This window comes from Protopterus annectens, chromosome 9.part0, assembly GCF_019279795.1.
Source record: "Protopterus annectens isolate FY-2018-M chromosome 9.part0, PAN1.0, whole genome shotgun sequence".
Taxonomy (NCBI): domain Eukaryota; kingdom Metazoa; phylum Chordata; order Ceratodontiformes; family Protopteridae; genus Protopterus; species Protopterus annectens.
In genome coordinates this window covers 1896485624-1896502971 of record NC_056743.1, presented here as the reverse complement: position 1 = coordinate 1896502971, position 17348 = coordinate 1896485624, and positions in this window count along the sequence as shown.

The window sequence follows — 17348 nt, the reverse complement described above, 5'->3', positions numbered from 1 at the left end:
AATTCCTACAAATCAAAATAGATAGCACTGATATTATCAACTATAAAGCGTTTACGATTGCCCTCACACTCCCAGAGAAAATGTTGTCTAAATCTTATAATCTTATAAATCAAATAATTCATAGTGAAGAGTGTCTCTTCTCTACTTATTGGGATAAACACAACTCCCATATATCTATAAATCAGAAACTCTCAGCTATTAAAAATACAATAGAATACTCCCTTCAAAAACTCTTTACACCCAACTAATGATAAACAATAATGCATACTTTACCCCTTCTAAGCTCAACAAATTTGATGCAAATAAATCACCCTCATGTTCTTGTTGTTCACACCCTAATGCAGATCTTTTACATATCTTTTGGTCCTGTCATCATTCACACAAACTTTGGACCTCCCTAAAAGTCCGTTTACAAAAAATGGGTTATCACAAATCCACCTTATCTTGGGAGACTGCAATACTACACATACCAAATATTTACCTCTCTAAATTGGACATGCAAGTGCTAATATACATATGTTTACTCATAAAATTATATATCACACAAAATTGGTTAGATCGCACTAAACTGAATTGGAATAATTTTAAAATTCTAGCCCACACATACATCAGTGCGCAGAAATTGATAGTGAAGTGTCCCAAGAAGTTGACACATATTAATAAAGCTTTAGAAAGGTGTTACATATTATTAATAGTGTATAGATGGCCACCCTCCTTTGAGATTTGTAGACCTTAGTCTCACTCATATCCTAATGCTTATTTTTTGTCTTAGCTCAATACTTATTTTGATATATTCTTTGGTTAACATTTTGTATATGATGTAGATAGTTAAGTGTATATTCTCAAACTGCATTGAGACAAAACACTCATCTTACTAAATTGTGTTATCATAAATATCTCCCAATGTTTCATTTTTAAATATGTATTCTACTATTGCTGTTGCTGTTATATTTCTGTATTGTTCAAAATTCAATAAAAAGTTTTTTGAAAAAAAAAAAGGTCATAACAATAGGTGTACTGCATAAAATACAAGAACAAATCGCTCATGAGGTACAACATATCCTATCAATGCCCACAGCAGTAAGGTCATAACAATAGGTGTACTGCATAAAATACCAGAACAAATCGCTCATGAGGTACAACATAACCTATCAATGCCCACAGCAGTAAGGTCATAACAATAGGTATACTGCATAAAATACCAGAACAAATCGCTCATGAGGTACAACATATCCTATCAATGCCCACAGCAGTAAGGTCATAACAATAGGTGTACTGCATAAAATACCAGAACAAATCGCTCATGAGGTACAACATATCCTATCAATGCCCACAGCAGTAAGGTCATAACAATAGGTGTACTGCATAAAATACAAGAACAAATCGCTCATGAGGTACAACATATCCTATCAATGCCCACAGCAGTAAGGTCATAACAATAGGTGTACTGCATAAAATACAAGAACAAATCGCTCATGAGGTACAACATATCCTATCAATGCCCACAGCAGTAAGGTCATAACAATAGGTGTACTGCATAAAATACCAGAACAAATCGCTCATGAGGTACAACATATCCTATCAATGCCCACAGCAGTAAGGTCATAACAATAGGTGTACTGCATAAAATACCAGAACAAATCGCTCATGAGGTACAACATATCCTATCAATGCCCACAGCAGTAAGGTCATAACAATAGGTGTACTGCATAAAATACCAGAACAAATCGCTCATGAGGTACAACATATCCTATCAATGCCCACAGCAGTAAGGTCATAACAATAGGTGTACTGCATAAAATACCAGAACAAATCGCTCATGAGGTACAACATATCCTATCAATGCCCACAGCAGTAAGGTCATAACAATAGGTGTACTGCATAAAATACCAGAACAAATCGCTCATGAGGTACAACATATCCTATCAATGCCCACAGCAGTAAGGTCATAACAATAGGTGTACTGCATAAAATACCAGAACAAATCGCTCATGAGGTACAACATATCCTATCAATGCCCACAGCAGTAAGGTCATAACAATAGGTGTACTGCATAAAATACCAGAACAAATCGCTCATGAGGTACAACATATCCTATCAATGCCCACAGCAGTAAGGTCATAACAATAGGTGTACTGCATAAAATACCAGAACAAATCGCTCATGAGGTACAACATATCCTATCAATGCCCACAGCAGTAAGGTCATAACAATAGGTGTACTGCATAAAATACCAGAACAAATCGCTCATGAGGTACAACATATCCTATCAATGCCCACAGCAGTAAGGTCATAACAATAGGTGTACTGCATAAAATACCAGAACAAATCGCTCATGAGGTACAACATATCCTATCAATGCCCACAGCAGTAAGGTCATAACAATAGGTGTACTGCATAAAATACCAGAACAAATCGCTCATGAGGTACAACATATCCTATCAATGCCCACAGCAGTAAGGTCATAACAATAGGTGTACTGCATAAAATACCAGAACAAATCGCTCATGAGGTACAACATATCCTATCAATGCCCACAGCAGTAAGGTCATAACAATAGGTGTACTGCATAAAATACCAGAACAAATCGCTCATGAGGTACAACATATCCTATCAATGCCCACAGCAGTAAGGTCATAACAATAGGTGTACTGCATAAAATACCAGAACAAATCGCTCATGAGGTACAACATATCCTATCAATGCCCACAGCAGTAAGGTCATAACAATAGGTGTACTGCATAAAATACCAGAACAAATCGCTCATGAGGTACAACATATCCTATCAATGCCCACAGCAGTAAGGTCATAACAATAGGTGTACTGCATAAAATACCAGAACAAATCTCTCATGAGGTACAACATATCCTATCAATGCCCACAGCAGTAAGGTCATAACAATAGGTGTACTGCATAAAATACCAGAACAAATCGCTCATGAGGTACAACATATCCTATCAATGCCCACAGCAGTAAGGTCATAACAATAGGTGTACTGCATAAAATACCAGAACAAATCGCTCATGAGGTACAACATATCCTATCAATGCCCACAGCAGTAAGGTCATAACAATAGGTGTACTGCATAAAATACCAGAACAAATCGCTCATGAGGTACAACATATCCTATCAATGCCCACAGCAGTAAGGTCATAACAATAGGTGTACTGCATAAAATACCAGAACAAATCGCTCATGAGGTACAACATATCCTATCAATGCCCACAGCAGTAAGGTCATAACAATAGGTGTACTGCATAAAATACCAGAACAAATCGCTCATGAGGTACAACATATCCTATCAATGCCCACAGCAGTAAGGTCATAACAATAGGTGTACTGCATAAAATACCAGAACAAATCGCTCATGAGGTACAACATATCCTATCAATGCCCACAGCAGTAAGGTCATAACAATAGGTGTACTGCATAAAATACCAGAACAAATCGCTCATGAGGTACAACATATCCTATCAATGCCCACAGCAGTAAGGTCATAACAATAGGTGTACTGCATAAAATACCAGAACAAATCGCTCATGAGGTACAACATATCCTATCAATGCCCACAGCAGTAAGGTCATAACAATAGGTGTACTGCATAAAATACCAGAACAAATCGCTCATGAGGTACAACATATCCTATCAATGCCCACAGCAGTAAGGTCATAACAATAGGTGTACTGCATAAAATACCAGAACAAATCGCTCATGAGGTACAACATATCCTATCAATGCCCACAGCAGTAAGGTCATAACAATAGGTGTACTGCATAAAATACCAGAACAAATCGCTCATGAGGTACAACATATCCTATCAATGCCCACAGCAGTAAGGTCATAACAATAGGTGTACTGCATAAAATACCAGAACAAATCGCTCATGAGGTACAACATATCCTATCAATGCCCACAGCAGTAAGGTCATAACAATAGGTGTACTGCATAAAATACCAGAACAAATCGCTCATGAGGTACAACATATCCTATCAATGCCCACAGCAGTAAGGTCATAACAATAGGTGTACTGCATAAAATACCAGAACAAATCGCTCATGAGGTACAACATATCCTATCAATGCCCACAGCAGTAAGGTCATAACAATAGGTGTACTGCATAAAATACCAGAACAAATCGCTCATGAGGTACAACATATCCTATCAATGCCCACAGCAGTAAGGTCATAACAATAGGTGTACTGCATAAAATACCAGAACAAATCGCTCATGAGGTACAACATATCCTATCAATGCCCACAGCAGTAAGGTCATAACAATAGGTGTACTGCATAAAATACCAGAACAAATCGCTCATGAGGTACAACATATCCTATCAATGCCCACAGCAGTAAGGTCATAACAATAGGTGTACTGCATAAAATACCAGAACAAATCGCTCATGAGGTACAACATATCCTATCAATGCCCACAGCAGTAAGGTCATAACAATAGGTGTACTGCATAAAATACCAGAACAAATCGCTCATGAGGTACAACATATCCTATCAATGCCCACAGCAGTAAGGTCATAACAATAGGTGTACTGCATAAAATACCAGAACAAATCGCTCATGAGGTACAACATATCCTATCAATGCCCACAGCAGTAAGGTCATAACAATAGGTGTACTGCATAAAATACCAGAACAAATCGCTCATGAGGTACAACATATCCTATCAATGCCCACAGCAGTAAGGTCATAACAATAGGTGTACTGCATAAAATACCAGAACAAATCGCTCATGAGGTACAACATATCCTATCAATGCCCACAGCAGTAAGGTCATAACAATAGGTGTACTGCATAAAATACCAGAACAAATCGCTCATGAGGTACAACATATCCTATCAATGCCCACAGCAGTAAGGTCATAACAATAGGTGTACTGCATAAAATACCAGAACAAATCGCTCATGAGGTACAACATATCCTATCAATGCCCACAGCAGTAAGGTCATAACAATAGGTGTACTGCATAAAATACCAGAACAAATCGCTCATGAGGTACAACATATCCTATCAATGCCCACAGCAGTAAGGTCATAACAATAGGTGTACTGCATAAAATACCAGAACAAATCGCTCATGAGGTACAACATATCCTATCAATGCCCACAGCAGTAAGGTCATAACAATAGGTGTACTGCATAAAATACCAGAACAAATCGCTCATGAGGTACAACATATCCTATCAATGCCCACAGCAGTAAGGTCATAACAATAGGTGTACTGCATAAAATACCAGAACAAATCGCTCATGAGGTACAACATATCCTATCAATGCCCACAGCAGTAAGGTCATAACAATAGGTGTACTGCATAAAATACCAGAACAAATCGCTCATGAGGTACAACATATCCTATCAATGCCCACAGCAGTAAGGTCATAACAATAGGTGTACTGCATAAAATACCAGAACAAATCGCTCATGAGGTACAACATATCCTATCAATGCCCACAGCAGTAAGGTCATAACAATAGGTGTACTGCATAAAATACCAGAACAAATCGCTCATGAGGTACAACATATCCTATCAATGCCCACAGCAGTAAGGTCATAACAATAGGTGTACTGCATAAAATACCAGAACAAATCGCTCATGAGGTACAACATATCCTATCAATGCCCACAGCAGTAAGGTCATAACAATAGGTGTACTGCATAAAATACCAGAACAAATCGCTCATGAGGTACAACATATCCTATCAATGCCCACAGCAGTAAGGTCATAACAATAGGTGTACTGCATAAAATACCAGAACAAATCGCTCATGAGGTACAACATATCCTATCAATGCCCACAGCAGTAAGGTCATAACAATAGGTGTACTGCATAAAATACCAGAACAAATCGCTCATGAGGTACAACATATCCTATCAATGCCCACAGCAGTAAGGTCATAACAATAGGTGTACTGCATAAAATACCAGAACAAATCGCTCATGAGGTACAACATATCCTATCAATGCCCACAGCAGTAAGGTCATAACAATAGGTGTACTGCATAAAATACCAGAACAAATCGCTCATGAGGTACAACATATCCTATCAATGCCCACAGCAGTAAGGTCATAACAATAGGTGTACTGCATAAAATACCAGAACAAATCGCTCATGAGGTACAACATATCCTATCAATGCCCACAGCAGTAAGGTCATAACAATAGGTGTACTGCATAAAATACCAGAACAAATCGCTCATGAGGTACAACATATCCTATCAATGCCCACAGCAGTAAGGTCATAACAATAGGTGTACTGCATAAAATACCAGAACAAATCGCTCATGAGGTACAACATATCCTATCAATGCCCACAGCAGTAAGGTCATAACAATAGGTGTACTGCATAAAATACCAGAACAAATCGCTCATGAGGTACAACATATCCTATCAATGCCCACAGCAGTAAGGTCATAACAATAGGTGTACTGCATAAAATACCAGAACAAATCGCTCATGAGGTACAACATATCCTATCAATGCCCACAGCAGTAAGGTCATAACAATAGGTGTACTGCATAAAATACCAGAACAAATCGCTCATGAGGTACAACATATCCTATCAATGCCCACAGCAGTAAGGTCATAACAATAGGTGTACTGCATAAAATACCAGAACAAATCGCTCATGAGGTACAACATATCCTATCAATGCCCACAGCAGTAAGGTCATAACAATAGGTGTACTGCATAAAATACCAGAACAAATCGCTCATGAGGTACAACATATCCTATCAATGCCCACAGCAGTAAGGTCATAACAATAGGTGTACTGCATAAAATACCAGAACAAATCGCTCATGAGGTACAACATATCCTATCAATGCCCACAGCAGTAAGGTCATAACAATAGGTGTACTGCATAAAATACCAGAACAAATCGCTCATGAGGTACAACATATCCTATCAATGCCCACAGCAGTAAGGTCATAACAATAGGTGTACTGCATAAAATACCAGAACAAATGCGTCATGAGGTACAACATATCCTATCAATGCCCACAGCAGTAAGGTCATAACAATAGGTGTACTGCATAAAATACCAGAACAAATCGCTCATGAGGTACAACATATCCTATCAATGCCCACAGCAGTAAGGTCATAACAATAGGTGTACTGCATAAAATACCAGAACAAATCGCTCATGAGGTACAACATATCCTATCAATGCCCACAGCAGTAAGGTCATAACAATAGGTGTACTGCATAAAATACCAGAACAAATCGCTCATGAGGTACAACATATCCTATCAATGCCCACAGCAGTAAGGTCATAACAATAGGTGTACTGCATAAAATACAAGAACAAATCGCTCATGAGGTACAACATATCCTATCAATGCCCACAGCAGTAAGGTCATAACAATAGGTGTACTGCATAAAATACCAGAACAAATCGCTCATGAGGTACAACATATCCTATCAATGCCCACAGCAGTAAGGTCATAACAATAGGTGTACTGCATAAAATACCAGAACAAATCGCTCATGAGGTACAACATATCCTATCAATGCCCACAGCAGTAAGGTCATAACAATAGGTGTACTGCATAAAATACCAGAACAAATCGCTCATGAGGTACAACATATCCTATCAATGCCCACAGCAGTAAGGTCATAACAATAGGTGTACTGCATAAAATACCAGAACAAATCGCTCATGAGGTACAACATATCCTATCAATGCCCACAGCAGTAAGGTCATAACAATAGGTGTACTGCATAAAATACCAGAACAAATCGCTCATGAGGTACAACATATCCTATCAATGCCCACAGCAGTAAGGTCATAACAATAGGTGTACTGCATAAAATACCAGAACAAATCGCTCATGAGGTACAACATATCCTATCAATGCCCACAGCAGTAAGGTCATAACAATAGGTGTACTGCATAAAATACCAGAACAAATCGCTCATGAGGTACAACATATCCTATCAATGCCCACAGCAGTAAGGTCATAACAATAGGTGTACTGCATAAAATACCAGAACAAATCGCTCATGAGGTACAACATATCCTATCAATGCCCACAGCAGTAAGGTCATAACAATAGGTGTACTGCATAAAATACCAGAACAAATCGCTCATGAGGTACAACATATCCTATCAATGCCCACAGCAGTAAGGTCATAACAATAGGTGTACTGCATAAAATACAACTGTAAGAAGGCAGTCAAAAGCAGGGTCTGCTGGAACTATGAATCAACACCATAAAATTTCTACTGCAATTGCAACTATAGCTCTCAGATTAAGGAAATTGTCAATTACTCTGCTAGCTGGCATGGTCACTAAATCAGTACTTCAGTGTAAAATCAGGAGGCAGATATAGGGAGTGTTGAGCAGGTTTGTAAGTGAAGAGGATTGATGCACTTTTCCACTGCAGCACATTTGCACAACCAGGAGTTGAGTAAGTGAGACTTTAGCTGTAATTTGAATGACTTTAGTGACCAGTCCCGTCTTACTGTTAGGAAGATGAGTTCCAAGTTTTTGACACTTAATGGGAGTAGAGGGAACAGCTTGCAGAGCTGTTAAGTTACATATATGTCGAAGGACTTGGCCAGAAGAGTTTAAGCTTTTATGTGAATCATATGTTTGTACATGGCTGGCTAGTAATGGACAGTCATTTGGTTTGTTTTGGTTGTACAAGACTGGCTAGTGATGGACAGTCATTAGGTTTGTTTTTTAAATTGTGAAAAACAGGGAGCTGTGAATACCTGAGTTGATGAGATAGTTCAAAACACTGGAGGTTTATAAGGCACAAACAGTGATGTGATCTAGGGGGAAGGTTGGCTGCAAATTTTGCAACTTTGTTGTAGCATTGCTCAAGTTTGTTTAGTTAGTTGGACATTTGTCAGTAGTGGTGCAGAGCAGAGGAGAGCAAGTAGCGGGAGTGTAGAGGAAATATGACATCATGCAGTGTTGGACAGATAGGGTTTTCTCCATAGAGAATGCTTAGTATTTGGCGTCCTTTTTATTATTGCATGTTGAATGCGGAAGTCTAACTTTAGGTCTTTGCCTATGTAAACTCCTTGTAATTTGATTCGTGTGACAAGTTCTATTTTGGTGTTGTTGGAAGAGGTAATTGTGAAGGATGTTTTCTTTAGTTCAAGGTGCTTGGGAGAGAAAACAATTAGCTTTGATTTGTTTTGGTTAAGAAATAACTTGCAGGTAGAATGACAGTTTTCTAAGGAAATAAAGTACTCTTGGGTCATCTTTTAGAGTGAATCAACGTTGTCTGATGAGCAGATGATGATGGAATATGGAATCATACATGTACACAACTTAATTGGCATTCTTCATAGATCATTAACAAAGACGCTGAAAAAGATGGGTCCTAGTAAGGATGCTTGTGGGACCACAGCAGGATCAGGGAGAAAGGATGAGATGTCATTTCACTGACTTGAGTCTGTCAGAGACATAGGTAAATGGAAAACCAGGATAGAGAGGAATTTTCAAGGCCAAGTTTGGAGAGTATTTGTAAGAGTATAGAGTGGCACACAGTGTCAAAAGCAGTAGAATGGTCAAGAGGGAGGGAGGGAGCAGATACAGCGTTACCTTCATTCCTCTTTGTGTTAACAGCATCACAAGGAGGAAGGTGGGGGTAATGTGATGGGGTAAGAAATCATGTTGTGAATGACAGAGGAGTGCATTTTGGGATATAGTGTAGGGGTTAGATATGAAAGCACTTCTGAAGTTTTTTTTTTTTTTTTTTTTTATTAAGGAGGAGAGAATGTCAAAGGGCTTGTATATGGTGAGTTCGGTAGAATGTCCGCCTTTGTGAGTGACGATGATGTAACATTTTTAATTTAGTAAAGGTACATAAGATTCATTGATAGAGTGGTTTATTAGAACTGACATCAGGTAAACTTATGGGCCTCTACTCCCATTTTTGGATTTTCACACAGCAGAAAGTGAATGGAGAGATGAAAAGTCAGCAAGCAAAGGAGAGTAGTAGTGCTGAAATTAAATTTATCCTCAAGTCTTGGTGAGTACCTTCACGAGGTGGACCAAGATGCCACTGATACATAGACTGTATTTAAATAGCATATATCATGGATAGAAGTAAGTCAAAAACAAAAAAATATATAGCTGGGTGCACAAGGCTCAGGATAAAAAAGTGCCCAATCCTGGTATGTGCACTGGTGCCAGAAATGGAAAAGATGACAGTGTAGAATCCTCAAAACACAAAAACAGTACAACAGGGCAAGTCCAGGCCCAGGGGGAGGATGGCTCCCCTGTTCTAGAAGGAAGTAGAAGTCCACAAATATCACAAAAACTGATAGGCCAGAGAAGAGAAATAAAGAAGAGCCATAAAGACGATAAAGTGGACTATTGAGGATAAGAAAGAAATTATATATTGTTACTATTATGTAAAAAGTCAGGAATTTCCAGACACAAGATATACAAAATGATTAAGAGAGAAATTAGAGGAAAGAAAAATACTTCCGCAAGAAAAATTGTCAGAAGCTTCTAATGATAATTTGTGGTTATTGATACAACATATTTGTGAAAAACAGTTTATAGATCAAGAAACTTTGATCTGTTTGGAAAAAGAAGCATCTGAGGAAGTGCAAAAACATAAACAACAAAACCTAGAGATGTTTGAAAAGTATAAAAAAGAAATATGGACATGGGAAAGAAGGAGAGATTTGATATGGTGTAATATTTATGCAAAGGAGAAAGCCAAATTAATCAACGTAAAGAAGGCACCCCAATGATATTTGAAGAGAAATACAGGCAAAGGCATCTCAATGTGGAAAATTTCACAATAGGAAGAATAATATCACAAAGATGGAACATAGAAAAGAAGATCAGTAAAGTAGAAGTTAAAAAATAAAAGTTGAAGTTATGGAGTGGCTGTGAAGTGAAGGATTTGGTGCAGAAAGTGTAACACAAGTTATATCACAGCAGGATGAAGGGTGTCCCCAGACTAAGGAGAAATAGGAAGATCAGGAGACATCGGAAGAAGAAATATGGACATGGGAAAGAAAAAGAGATTTAATGTGGTGTAATATTTGTGCAAAGGAGAAACTAACCAATACAAAAAGAGCAGCACCAAAGATATTTGCAGAGAAATACAGGCAAAGGAATCCAGACATGGAAAACTTTACAATACAAAAAATAAGAAAACAGAGGAAAAGTGGAAAAGGAGATTAGTGATGGAGAAGGTAAAGAAATAGAAGCTGAGGTTATAGAGTACCTGCAAAGTAAAGGATTCAGTGTAGTAAATCGAATACGGAAAGTACCACAACAGGATACAGCAATGGATATCCAAATTTTAAGGGGAAACCAGTGGAACACGAAGCAATTGGTCAGATGCCATATCAAGATATTTTGGGGCCTTCCACAGGAAACCAGTAAAAACGTTCACTTGAAGCTGGACAGCAAGGGAAGGAACAAAAAACTGTGGAAACTCTGATGCACTGAATGTTAAGGAGTGATAGGCCAGTGAGTTCCCATATGACAAAACAACAGATGACACAGGATGAAATTGAAGAGAATGTGCCACAGGAAGATGCTATAGAACTTTCTATAGAATGCCTGCAGGAAATGGAAAACAAGCGATGTGCCCTCAGTCTGGAAGATATTGAGCTAAGGGAAGAGTTGCTTGATTTAATAGACAAAGACAGATATATCAAGATCAATGAGAGAAATAGACTGCAGAAGGTTAATAAAACCCCAAAAGTCAGAAGTCCGATAAAACAAATGAACACAGTAATTAAGACTATCCATAGAGATCCATGTGATATAACAGAAGTAAACAGGATATATTACTGTGCAGCTAAATTAATAACTGATAAAGTTCTACCACAGGAACACGGGGTTTTGAGGGAAAGGAAGGGGAGAAATTGAATTCCATCATGGAAGTATTCAATAGGGAAAAATAGAAAGCAATTAAGACTAGAAGTGTCACTGTTAGAAGATTATAGAAGCGGGAATAGATCAACAAAAATACTAAGAAAGATAGACATGATAAAAGTAATGTGCAGTATTAGAACAGACCAGGATCTATCATGCAGTATCCCTAATAACAAACTAAAAATGTCAGCACAGGTGGAAAAACTTTGAAGATACGAATATAAATATAAAGGAAAAGTGCAAAATAAGCAATTTATTGATGACCCAAAAATGTTTTATAGAGAATTGGGAAACAAGGTAAAAGGAATTCAAAGACTGCCAAAAAAAGAAGAAATGGATACATTTTGGAGAAGTATCTATGAAGATCCTGTGGAACATAACAAAGATGCTAAATGGATAGAAGACGTAAAAGAAAGAATAAGAAGTTTAAAGGTACAGGATGTGAAATGGAATGAAGTAACAGCTAGAGAGATTGAAACAAAGTTAAGAAAAGCCTCTAACTGGAAAACCCCAGGCCCAGATGCAGTACCTAACTTCTGGTTAAAGGTTTTAGCATCTTTTCATGAAGATTTAGCCATGAGTAAGAATTATTTATATTCACACCCAGAACAGACACCAACTTGACTAACAACAGGAAAAACAATGCTCCTACTTAACAGTGAACCTGCAAGCTACCCTTAAAATTTTAGACCAATAACTTGCCTTCCAATGACGTATAAATTATACACGGGAAATGATGCCCACAGAGCTTATAATTATTTAGAAGAAAACTCAATTATGGCAGTAGAACAAAAGGGCAATAAAAGAAAGTCATATGGAACAAAGGATCATTTGTTGTTAAATAAAGTCATAGTGGAGAACTGTAAAAAGGGGAAGAATCTAAGTATGGCATGGATTGAATACAAAAAATAATTTGATAATATCCCTCATTCATGGATAAAAGAGTGCTTAAAAATGAATAAGATACACCCCAAACTGATCGACTAAATTACAGTGACAATGAAACAGTGGCAGACCACTTTGCAATTAAGCCATGATAAAGGACAAATTGTTATCCCAGAGATAAAAATTCAAAGAGGGATATTCCAGGGTGACTCTCTATCTCTGTTACTATTCTGCCTTACCCTTAATCCATTAAGCTGTTTACTCAACAACTTAGGCCATGGCTTAAATCTGGCTGCTAGAGAACAACAAAGTGTAAAGACTTCTCATCTTCTCTTTGTCGGCGATTTAAAACTGTATAGCTCATCAGATGAGGAACTGAAAGCACAACTGCAAATTGTCAAAATTTTTTCAGATGATGTAAGAAAATCATTTGGTCTTGATAAATGTGCAAAAGCAACCTTTAAAGCAGGAAAACTGTAGCACCAAGAAAATATCAGTTTGGGACAAGAATGTGATGTACAAGAACTTGAGCAAGAAGGAATGTATACATAGTTGGGAATTGATGAAGAATGAACAATAAAACATGAATAAATACAAACAAAACTTAGTAATGAATACTTCAGAAGACTTAATCCTGAAACCAACACTGACATCTAGGGACAAAATCCAAGCTATAAACCAATTTGCTCTTCCTGTCCTAACTTACAATTTTGGAGTGATTGTCTGGCCACAAAGCGAGCTGGATAGATTAGATAGGAAAACAAGAAGGATACTGCATGCTCACCAAATGATTTATAAAAATCAGTGCATACCAAGATTATATATTCCCCATTCCGAAGGAGATATGGGCCTCCTTGAAACTGATTATATGCACAGATCTGCAATTGTGGGACTCCACACATATCTACTGACCTCACAAGACCCAAACTTAGTGGAAGTTTTGAAACATGAGAAGAATAAATCTAAGATGACTTTGCTGCTTAATCTAGCAAAAGCTTATCGGCGTCAAGCAGGAATGAAAATCAAATCAGAAGTAAATAAAAATCAGGCAGCAACTGAATGTGCCAAAAAACAAAAGAAAGAATATAAGGTGAAGGATCAGATGAGAAGGCAAGAAATGTGGAAAAAGCATAAATACAGTTGCAAGTATAGAAAAATTCTGGAAGAACCTCATGTTGTTCAGGAACTAACACAGGAATGGGTAAGGAGAGGCGAATTCAAACCAAGAGATGAAAGGTTAACACTGGTGGCTCAAGATAGTGGGCTGCGTACACGTTGACTTATAAATTCCACTGAACATGTGGGAGAAACAGACAAATGTAGGTTTTGTAAAACCGAATTGGAAACAGTCACTCACCTCATTGCTGGTTGTGACATGCTAATGGCAGAAGGACTGTATACTGAAAGGAATAATAATGTGGGAAGACTGTTGCACTGGGGATTGTGCAAACATTATGGCACTGAAGTGGCCAAAAACACTGGAAACATGAGCCACAAAGCATCATAGAAAATGAAGAAGTTACATCACATGGGTTCATCCATTACCAACAGTTCAAAAGATAGACTCTAGAAAACCGATATAGTGGTCCAAGAAAAGAAGACAAGAATAGCACTGATCACTGAAATTGCCACACCCAGTGACTACAGTGTCTTGTGTACAAACAGACATAAAGTCATAAAATATCAGGATCTGCAGGCAGAAGCGAGAACAATGTGGAAGAAAGATACCCAGACAGTCCCAATAGTAGTAGGAGCAACGGGTCTTATAAACAAGAATTCACAATTGTATTTAGATATGTTACCAATACATGTAACTCCATATGAACTTCAGAAGGAGTCCTCACTGGTCAAATTGCAGGTGCTACGAAGAGCACTACTGGCTGATATCAAAGATATCAAGTGGGCCTCCACTGAAAATGGACATGTATCCAGTCGGACTATCCCAGTAAACAAATGTAAAATAAAATAAATAAATTGAAACAATACTAATTTCATGAAGTTTAATTATACTTAACTTAGGAATGGGGTCCATTCCTGTCATAGTATTAGAAGCCCAAAAGACTTGGAGAAATTAAAAAAAAATAGATTATCGGGTGCTAGGGAGATGGGTTTTATGTTAGCTAATAGTTTTTTTGATGATAGCACTGAGGGATGTCTGGAGAGACAGAGTATTTGAAGATGTTAAAGTTAATAAGGAACTTATTGAAAGTATTGCATGCTCATTTTTTCTAATTACATATTTGTTAAAAATGGTGTGTCCTAACAGACCAGATGACTTTTTCACAAAATGTATGTGTGTGATGAAGGAAACCTTACAACTGCATCATATTCTAAGCAGTCGTTAAAGAGTCTGATGTGAACGTGAAACTTCAGAGTAACATAAGGTTAGAAAATCTCTGCAGAAAATTCATAAATAATAACCAGAAGTTGCTGTTTTTGTACCATTATCACAAAACAGACATAATGGAAGTCACTCGCTAACTATACCACAGGTTACAGCCATGTAAGGGTGGGAGGCAGACTTTTATTGAGTTGCAGCTAAAGTATAAAGTCATCAAAGATCAAAGAGATAATCGGCATCATACAGCTGAACCCCAAATTAAACATCATGGTGATGTCACAGTAAACATCATGGCTGTGTCACAGTAAACATCATGGCAATGTCACAGGAAACATCATGGCTGTGAAACAGTAAATATCATGGAGATATCACAGTAAACGTCATGATGATGTCACAGTAAAATGGCATGGTGATGTCACAGTACACATCATAGTGATGTCACAGAAAACATCATGGCAATGTCACAGGAAACATCATGGCTATATCACAGTAAACATCATGGCTGTGCCTCAGTAAATATAACGGTGATGTCACAGTGAACATCATAGCTGTGTAATTGTAAACACCATGGCAATGTCACAATAAGCATCATAGCAATGTCACAGTAAACATCATGGCTGTGTCACAGTAAACATCATGGTGACGTCATAGTTTCTTACAGATGAGCATCACATGTGAAGTCTCCAAAGTAGAGTATATGCCCTTGGTCTGAAATGAGGGAACTGCAATGGAAATGTGCCAAACTAAAAGTTGCTATAAATGATCTCTCTTACTCTTTAAAATTACTTATAGTTTTAGAAAGTGTAACGTGTGCATCTATCATTCTGTAACTTCAGAAGCATAGTGTTCATTTATAGATACCAAATTTCAAAAGACAGATTTACCTTTTGACATAGGAGTATAGAGAGGCTTGTCAGTTTGAACAAAGATGTACCCAGATTGGAAGGAGATCAAAATCACTTTCTCCAGCTGGAATGCAGGATATCCTTCATCAGATTTCACTGTTAAATACACAAACTGCTTTTGTTTTTCGTCTAGTTTATTGTAATTTGCAGGTATCTGTAGAGTGCAAAATGGGAGTCACTTTACAATGAAGCTTTACCAGTCTATCATGTAATGCAATAATCAATGTTCCATGCATAAAAATCTCTTCATCACTGTAACCGTCTTTCTTTTAAGTCAATTTCTGTTACACAACTACCTATATAATGTTTAGGTAGAAATCCATACATGAGTGATTTACTGCTTCTGTTCAACACAAGAGATGGCAAAGCTATCACCAATAATATTATTTCAGTATCATTTCAGGATATTTTCCAAACCTCTTTAGTACTGTCTATAACCATTTGTTTTGAAGTGCTATTTATAAGGAAAGAAGAAAGAATTGATTATGTTCATCACAAACTTATTGTACATTTAAATAATAGTCACTTTAACTGTTTCAAAAGCCACAGGGATTTTCAAATGAGATAAAGATGACATTGGAAAAACAATGACATTCACACAGACACATGGAAAAAGAAGTAGGGCAAATAACTTTACTATATAAAAATTAAGGAACAGATGAGCACATGCTCACATTAACAAAGACTTAAATGAAATAAAATGTGCAAAGACAAACATTAAAGATAAAGACCAGAGGGGGAATGGTGAACAGAAGAGGTTGTGGTTTGACTACCAAGGAAGACAATAAAAGCAAACACTGCAGGCAAATGAAAGACTAAAGCAGAAAAAGACCAACATTGTAACCCCAAGAAAAGTATCCTCATGCAAGAATAAAACAAAAGTTAAGCAAAGATTTTATTTATTTATTTATCATTTATTTACTGGGAAAGTCCAACTTGGAACAAGCCATTTTTCAGCGGAGGCCTGGGGAGAAACACTACAGACTTACATCTTTGTATGAGTAATTGATCTGTGTATGTTGCTTTCAGTAGCAGTGTATCAATAATTATCGTCTGTCATGCTTTGTAGGGCCATGTACAATGAATTGTGGGTATTACCTTGCATGTCCAATCAGTATTCACATGTATATTTGTGTTGTCATCCCTCCCTGAACTTTTAATTAGTGGTAACCCTATGTGGTATGAATGAACACAATAAATGAAGCCAGCATGTTGGAGAAATTGTTCTCAGTTTCATCCACAAAACTGAAGTGACCACATTAATAGTGTACATGTGTTTTACATGGTATACATGTGTTTTACATAGTATACATTGTTCAAAGTTGAACACAGTGCTGTATAGCTGGA